Genomic DNA, 9410 nt, shown 5'->3' on the forward strand with positions numbered 1-9410 from the left:
TATGGTAATCACTGTAGAAATTGACAAGTTCGCAATTGCCAAGACCTTGGTCGACCAAGGTAGCTCGGTCGACATATTATACTGGGAAATTTTCAAGAAAATGCGTATCCCAGAATCGGATATTCAACCCTATAACGAACAAATTGTAGGGTTCTCAGGTGAACGGGTCGACACTAAGGGGTATATAGACTCATATACAACCTTTGGTGAGGAAGACGGTCTCCACAAAACAATAAACGTACGATATCTGCTGGTTAACGCCCAGACTTCCTACAACATCCTGCTCGGTCGACCGTCTATCAACAGATTAAAAGCCATTGTCTCCACCCCACACTTAGCCATGAAATTCCCTTCGGCAACTAACGACATTGCAACAATACATGTCGATCAAAAAACCGCTAGGGAATGTTATGTCGCAAGTTTGAAAAGTGAGCCAACTCGACGACTCTACACGACCAATCCGGACGACCGACTCCCACAAAAACGAGGACGATCCCCCACTCGGCGTTCCGGACGGCACATCTCCCATCGTCAGATGATAGCCTTTGTTGATCTCGACCCTCGTATGGACGATCCCCGTATGGAAGCAGGAAAAGACTTGCATCCTTTCCCACTTCGCGATGATCGACACACTACGCATATCGGCACTTCGCTGAAGCCGGACGACCGAATGGCCATCGGTACGACACTTGTTAAAAATGCCGATCTGTTCGCCTGGACGGCCGCTGATATGCCTGGCGTAGACCCACAGGTTATCACTCACCAATTATCACTGTACAAAGAGGCTAGGCCAATAGCTCAAAAGAAAAGACATCTAGGCGAGGAACGACACCAAGCCGCACGTGACGAAGCCGATAAATTGTTACAAGCTGGATTCATTCGGAAAGCCCATTACACCACATGGCTAGCCAACGTGGTTATGGTAAAGAAAGCGAACGGAAAATGGCGAATGTGAGTTGACTACACAGACCTCAATAAGGCATGCCCAAAAGACTCTTACCCTCTACCTACCATTGATCGTCTCGTTGATGGAGCGGCTGGACATCACATCCTCAGCTTCCTTGATGCCTACTCAGGTTATAATCAAATCCAAATGCACCCGGCCGACCGAAAGAAGACAGCCTTCATGACTGATTCCGATAATTTCTACTATGAAGTTATGCCCTTCGGACTCAAAAATGCCGGGGCCACTTATCAAAGACTAATGGACCATGTATTCCACGACATGATCGGCAGGAATGTTGAAGTCTATGTCGATGACATCGTCGTCAAGTCCGACTCATGCAAACAACATATTGCTGACCTAAAAGAAGTTTTTCAGGCCCTTCGCCAACACCAGATGCGACTCAATCCTGACAAGTGTGCATTCGGCGTCGAGGGGGGGAAGTTCTTAGGTTTTATGCTGACTCATAGAGGCATAGAAGCTAACCCTGAGAAATGTAAAGCTATCTCCGAAATGAGAAGTCCCAACTCCATTCAGGAAATTCAGAGACTTATCGGCCGACTCACCGCTCTATCCAGATTTGTTCCTAAACTTGCCGAACGAACGAGACCCATCGTCCGACTATTGAAAAAAGCATCCCGCTTTGAGTGGTCGACCGAATGCGAGGAAATTTTCCTCCAATTGAAAACTTTTCTATCTTCCCCGCCGGTCATCCAGAAACCGGACGCCAGAGAGCCCATTATAGTCTACCTCGCCGTTTCACACGAAGCCGTCAGTTCAGTCTTAGTGCAAGATATTAATTTGGAAGAACGGCCAGTTTATTTCGTCAGCCACGCCCTCCATGGCGCCGAAATCCGATACCAAACGATCGAAAAGGTAGCTATGGCTCTCATCATTACCGGCCGACGAATGCGTATGTATTTTCAAAATCATCGCATTATTGTTCGGACAAATTACCCCATTGTAAAGATTCTTACTAAGCCAGATTTGGCCGGACGAATGATCGGATGGACGATAGAACTGTCCGAATTCCATATTCAGTACCAACCACGAGGAGCCATCAAGTCGCAAGCTCTTGCTGACTTCGCAGCCGAACTCACTCCTTCCTCAGCCGAGACTGAACACTCATCGTGGATCCTATACGTGGACGGCTCCTCCAACGAAAGGTCGTGCGGCGCTGGAGTCGTTTTGGAAGGCCCCGACGAGATTGTCATCGAGCAAGCCCTAAAATTCGACTTCAAAACTTCAAACAATCAGGCCGAATATGAAGCCATCTTAGCCGGTCTACGCCTTGCTCAAGAATTGGAAATCACTAAGTTAATTTGTAAAAGTGATTCTAAGCTAGTCATCGGTCAACTTAATGACGAATATGAAGTTCGAGAAAGCTTTTTACAGCGATACTATCACTTAGTCAAACAGTCGATGAGCACCTTTTCTAAAATTTCCATGCAGCACGTTCGACGCGATCACAATACTCGCGCGGACGCCTTGTCCCGGTTAGCAACCACGAAGTGTAAAGGAATGCATAGGTCGGTCATCCATGTTACGCTTGCACGACCAAGCATCGACCTACAGGAATGCCTAACGATCGACGCAGAATCTACTTGGATTACCCCAATCAAACAATATTTACTCGACGACACATGTAGTCCTCTCGGCGAAAAAACCATGAAGCTGCAGGCCGCCCGTTTTGTCTTAATTGGTGACGACCTTTACCGCCGAGGTTATACCCGACCACTCCTTAAATGTTTGACGCCCGACCAAGCATCCTATGTCGTCCGAGAGTTGCATGAAGGAATTTGCGGAACTCACTCTGGCGCACGCACAATGGCAGCCAAAGTATTTCGAGCCGGATACTACTGGCCGACCGTCCAAGGCGATTGCACCAGTTTCGTCCAAAAATGTCTTAAATGCCAAGAGTTTGGCACGTTGTCCCACCAAAAACCTGAGGAACTCCATTTTATGCTATCACCTTGGCCGTTTGTCCAATGGGGTATGGACATCATTGGCCCTTTCACCCTCGATAAAGGCCAGTGTAAATTCTTACTGGTCGGCATTGATTACTTCACAAAGTGGATCGAAGCCGAGCCTCTGACTGCGATCACCGCCCGCAATATTCAAAATTTCGTATGGAAAAATATCGTTTGCCGCTTCGGGCTTCCACAGATCATCATCACCGATAACGGTCGGCAATTCACCGACCGGATGTTATCTGAATTTTACGAGAAGCTCCACATCAAACATGATGGAAGAGGCCCAAGCACAAGCCCACATGCAAGCCCACCAAAGGGTAGATTTGGGCCAACCATAGAGTTATGGCCAAGAGGATCCAAGAAGACGTTCTTTTACATGTTCAAATGCCATAAACTCTAGTGTAGAGTAGACATTAATTTCTTGTCAAAATTAGCATAGGAACTTTATTTGTAATTTTCTTAGAATTAATTTTGGCACCTAAAACACCAACCTAGGTAAACTTAGAGTTTCTAAAAAAACCTCTAAATTTACCAAGGCCGGTCTAGAAAGCCCATGGAGGGGGTGAGCATAAAAACTAGACACACCCCTCCCCATGTGCTCATTTGTGCACCCATGTGCCATGTGCACCCATGTGCTTCACATTTACATTTCATTTGGCTAGCATTAGGGTTGCATTATGGTCCTCCTTAGCCTATAAAAGGAGGAGCCTACACCTTGTATTTTCAAGTTTATTGTGAGTAAAGTTATGCTGCCATTTTGTGCCAAGCTTTGCTTCTCCTAGAATTCTAGGCTCTAAACTTCACTTCCTTCACCTCTCCTTGGGTTGGCCGAACCTCCCTAGCTTCATACATATCATGCACCTTCAAGATCAACACCACTCTTAGGAGGATCTTGCTCACACACCTTCATAGCTTCCGCACCACTTTTTATCACATGATTCAAGAAGACCTTCATGAAATGCCATCATTTGGTATCATGAGCTTTGGTTCTTCAAGATGAGTAGCTCTTGGTCTTTCCAATTTTAGTTCTTCTTTATTTCATATTGTCATTTAATTTCCATACTTGTCTTGCTGTTTTTTACATTTTAATTTGTTTGGTGTGCTTTGTTGAAGATCCAACCAAAGCACTCTTGTTCAATTGTTCTTGAACAAGTTCTTGTGCAATTTGTGATAGGATTCCATACACCTTTGAGTTGCTATTTTCTTTTAGGCTTTTGAGTCTTTATTGCTTTCATTATTTGGTTCATATTATGCTTTGAGTCTTTAATTTTCTGAATCTATACATGTTTTGTCAAGTCATGTTCATCCATATTGTCAACAATTCATAGTAGTCCTTTTATTTGGCTTGATTGTTTCTTGATTTTGGGTCTCTTTAATTGCTTGAATCTGCTGTTATTTGCTCTTTTGGTGCCTTTTAAATTTAGTTTGAGTTCATATTGTGTTTAGATCCTACACAATTCTATTTCACAAATTTCCATTGTGTCTAAACTTTGGTATCTTGCTGTTTTTGTTTCCAGTTTTCAGATTCCCCTGTTTTTACCTTCTCTGTTTTGGCTGTTTTGATCCAGAAAAATATTTCCACTCATAGGAAAATTTTGATTCTCTGGAATATGCAAGTTTAAAGTGTTATAGAAAGGACAAAAAAAGAATTAGTCCAAAAGAAGCAACATAAAAAAAATGATAAATCTTTTAAAATCAGTGTGCAAATCTGAGGCGCTACAGCTGGCGTAACTGAACACCAAAATTGCAAAATTTATTAAAAACAATTGGTGCATGCGTTTTGAGTGATTCCAAAGCCAGATTTTAGATAAGACCTTGAATATCTTGAATATCAAATTTCAGAATCATATCTTAAAAACACAGCTCAGCATAAATTGGGGAAAAACACGTTTCTGGCCCACAACATTTTTCAGTGGTGCTGTTTTTTTATTTGGTCATCTAATTCTAGTGCTATTCTTAGGATTCTTTTGTGTGCCTACCTTTATTTTGGTACCTTTTATTTGCTTGCTTAATATTTCTTGGACCTCTTTCTAGTTGTCATAATCTAACTCCTTTTGGTGGTACTGTTTTATTCAATTAAATTGTTTCTTGCTTTTTTTTCTTTGACCTCTAATTTGGGTGCTGGAATTTATTCTCCTTTGGTGCTTATGTGAATGGAAACTTGACTTGGTTAAGGTTTAGCCCTTTGATAGGTGCTGGAAATTGGAGAATCAAGACCTTCATTCTAAGGGGAAGACAAAGACAAAGCCGAAGCAAACTTTCTCAAAACACTACACACATTTGGAGGGCTAACAAGCAAAGACAACAAGGAAGTGAACTTAGCAAAAAGAGGATCAACAAAGGGAGTTTTCTTAATTTCCTTACAACTTAATTTTTGTTAATTACCTCTTAATTACGTTTTAGACGGTGAGTGTGTCTTCAAGGGCTCAAAGTGTCCAAGAAGCCTCACCTAGGGCCGACTAGTATAGAATTCTTAATTAGCAATTGTTAATTGTTTGTAATTGCCTTTTCTTTTGCTTAGTTAGTGACGCTTTGCATGGTTATTTTGTTAAGTTTGTGTTAAACCGACTAGCTTTGTTGATTAGTAGCTTGCATTGTTTTCTTTCATTGAAAATTTGATTTCTCAACTTAATTGTGTTCTAAGTGGTTTACTAAGAGAAAGTTTTGTGTGAAGACATTGAGGGATAGTTTTTGGCTAAGGCAAAAGCTTGGTATTTAAGTAGTCCTTTGTGACTCACCTCCCTTACCTGGAAAACTAGCTTCTTTGACTTTCCTAAGTTTTCTCAAGGTAAAATACTTGTATACACAAAGCTTTAGCCATGTCTTCTTCTTCTCATTCTACAAAGTCTATTGGAAGTGAATTAAAATCTTTAAAAACTCTTTTGAAAGAAGTTTCACAAACTGTGCAATCAATTGCTTATAGACAATTGGAGAGTGAGACTAAACTTAATGTTTTGACTAAAGCAAAGGATGAGAAGTCTCACATTCTAAAAAAATTACCTTCTCATGCATATATCTCTAAAGATCATGATTCTTTTGGGGAGGGAAGCATTAGAGTAAATGATTATTATCAAGCACCCCGTAGAAGACATATAAGAGATAGAAAAGAACAAGAAAACCCAAGAGGGGTTAGGGTAGACCAACCCCATTTCCATGGAAAAGAAAATATAGAAGCTTGCGTAGATTGGGAAATGAGGGTAGAAAAATTGTTTGCTTCCCATAAAGAAAGAAAGGAAAGAAAAACACAAAAGAAGAGAGGGGAAGTCGAAAGGGAAGCTAAAGAAAAAGAAGAAAAAGAAAAGCATGAGAAGACCCTTGAAGAACAAAAGGCGTGGGAGAAGAGTGTTCCTTCCCACAAGGTCATTCAACAAGACCAAAGATTTAAAAATACCTTTGAAAATATGTGTCTTGTTGAACAACCTCAAAGCCTTACCTTTTGTAAAGGAACACTTGCAAGCCTAAGTGAAAAAGAAGAGTCTTTAAAAGAAGCTTGCATAGATAAAAATGAAATAGATTATTTCTCATATGTGCTAGGATATCACCAAGTGAATGTCAAGTTTTTTATAAGCATCTACAAAAACAATTTTTAATGTGAAGTAGTGCCTAAAGAAACTTGTCATGTCTTATTGAGACAACCATTGCAAAGTGTACAAATCCTTATAAACAATGGTTGTCACAACGAGACTATCCTTACACATAAGAGAAAAAGTCTTCATGAAGGAGAACTCATGGGACAAATTAGAGTTGATAAAACTCTAGAGCTTTTAAAAGGAAAACTTTTGTCCCCCATGAGAAAAGAAGTTCAAAGACATTACCTTAGGTACAATTCTTGTTTTCAAACTACGCCCAGGGCAATGTCTCATAAACTCTATACTCCTTCACCTTTTGCAAATGATCCTTGGGAAGATATAAATTTCATATTAAAACTCCCTAGGACAACAAAAGGTTGTGATTCAATCTTCATGGTTATGGATAAACTCTTCTCTAGAGAAGTGATACATCTTCATGGTTTATCTTCAAGCATAGTGTTGAATAGAGTTCCAAATTTTGCAAACCATGATTTGAGGATTTCCTTTGGAAAACTTGCAACTAAATTGCACACTTTAAATTCTTATCATCCTCAAACACATGGTCAAAATATATTTGAAAATCTAGCTCTTTCTACTATGCCTAGAATAATCATGAAGTGCACACACAACTCTAGAGGTGAGCAAACATACCATAAAGTAGTTCACAAAACTACTTATATTTCTACTTTTAAAGTTATGTGTGGGTTCAATCATCTTTCTCCTTTTAAGTTGTTACCATCTTCTATAGGATTTATGTCTAAAGAGAAAGTAACCACAAATGAACATTTTAAAATACATAAGATGATTAGAGACCACACACAACCATTCAAAGAGAAACTTTGTCCAAGGTTGCCAAAACCAAAAGAAAAAAAAAATGGCAACCTAGTAAAATTAATTTGCAAACTAACACCTATGCCTTATTTGATTATTTCTATAGGTGGACGTTTGATCCAGGAGGACAAGCTTTGGCGAAGCAAAAGGTTGCTATCCGAGATCAAGTCTGTAGATCTGAGGATAGATCTTCTCAAGAAGGAGGAGATGATGGACACCATCCAGCCACATCCATTCCCCTAGCCATGAAGAAGAAGAAGCAATGGATTTGAGGACAAATTCTTTTCAAGAGGGAGGGGATGATGGAAGAGGCCCAAGCACAAGCCCACATGCAAGCCCACCAAAGGGTAGATTTGGGCCAACCATAGAGTTATGGCCAAGAGGATCCAAGAAGACGTTCTTTTACATGTTCAAATGCCATAAACTCTAGTGTAGAGTAGACATTAATTTCTTGTCAAAATTAGCATAGGAACTTTATTTGTAATTTTCTTAGAATTAATTTTGGCACCTAAAACACCAACCTAGGTAAACTTAGAGTTTCTAAAAAAACCTCTAAATTTACCATGGCCGGTCTAGAAAGCCCATGGAGGGGGTGAGCATAAAAACTAGACACACCCCTCCCCATGTGCTCATTTGTGCACCCATGTGCCATGTGCACCCATGTGCTTCACATTTACATTTCATTTGGCTAGCATTAGGGTTGCATTATGGTCCTCCTTAGCCTATAAAAGAAGGAGCCTACACCTTGTATTTTCAAGTTTATTGTGAGTAAAGTTATGCTGCCATTTTGTGCCAAGCTTTGCTTCTCCTAGAATTCTAGGCTCTAAACTTCACTTCCTTCACCTCTCCTTGGGTTGGCCGAACCTCCCTAGCTTCATACATATCATGCACCTTCAAGATCAACACCACTCTTAGGAGGATCTTGCTCACACACCTTCATAGCTTCCGCACCACTTTTTATCACATGATTCAAGAAGACCTTCATGAAATGCCATCAAAACACATCGCCAGTTCAGTCGAACATCCGCAGACAAACGGACAAGCAAAAGCTGCAAACAAAGTCATCCTGAACGAACTCAAAAAACGTCTCGACCCAGCCAAGGGTAACTGGACGGAAGAACTCTTAGAGGTCCTATGGGCATACCATTGTACTCCGCAGACGACTACACAAGAAACGCCGTACAGCCTGACATATGGTACTGAAGCTATGATTCCCGTGGAGATTGGCGAACCTTTTCTCCGCCGACAAACCCTTGATCTTGATCTAAACAAGGAAAGTCTCTCGGTCGGCCTCGATCTCATCGACGAACTTCGTGATAAGTATAGAATTAGAGAAGAAGCATGCAAAATTCGGGCGGCCAGACGATATAACTCCAAGGTCAAACCGAGACAATTCCACAAAGGCGACTTAGTATGGCGAATGCGGAGTAGCGCCCGGAAGGAAGGAGGCAAGTTCTCTAGCAATTGGGAAGGACCATTTCGCATAGCAGATACGGCGGCTAGCGGAGCCTATTACTTAGAACATTTATCTGGGAAGGATATACCGAGAACGTGGAATGCCACGCATATCAAATTTTATTACAGTTGAACTTAATAATAAAAGTGTACTCTTTCCTCGCTCGGTCGGTTTTTCCCTAAGGAGGGTTTACAACCGAGAAGGTTTTAACGAGGCACTATAAACTAAAATCCAAATCTCTTATTCCTTTTATTACTCAATTTATGCCTCGTTCGGCATCTGAATTATTACTTTAACGTAATTTGAATAATTTATGCCTCGTTCGGCATCTGAATTATTACTTTAATGCCATTTGAATAATTTATGCCTCGTTCGGCATCTGAATTATTACGTAATTTGGATTATTTATGCCTCGTTCGGCATCTGAATTGTTACTTTAACGTAATTTGAATAATTTATGCCTCGTTCGGCATCTGAATTATTACGTAATTTGGATTATTTATGCCACGTTCGGCATCAGAATTATTCAGATTTATTTATGCCACGTTCGGCATCTGAATTATTCAGATTTATTTATGCCTCGTTCGGCATTTGATTTATTACTAACGTAATTTGAATTGTTTATGCCACGATTCGGC

This window comes from Phaseolus vulgaris, chromosome 4 (genome assembly GCF_051622355.1).
Source record: "Phaseolus vulgaris cultivar YP4 chromosome 4, ASM5162235v1, whole genome shotgun sequence".
Taxonomy (NCBI): domain Eukaryota; kingdom Viridiplantae; phylum Streptophyta; class Magnoliopsida; order Fabales; family Fabaceae; genus Phaseolus; species Phaseolus vulgaris.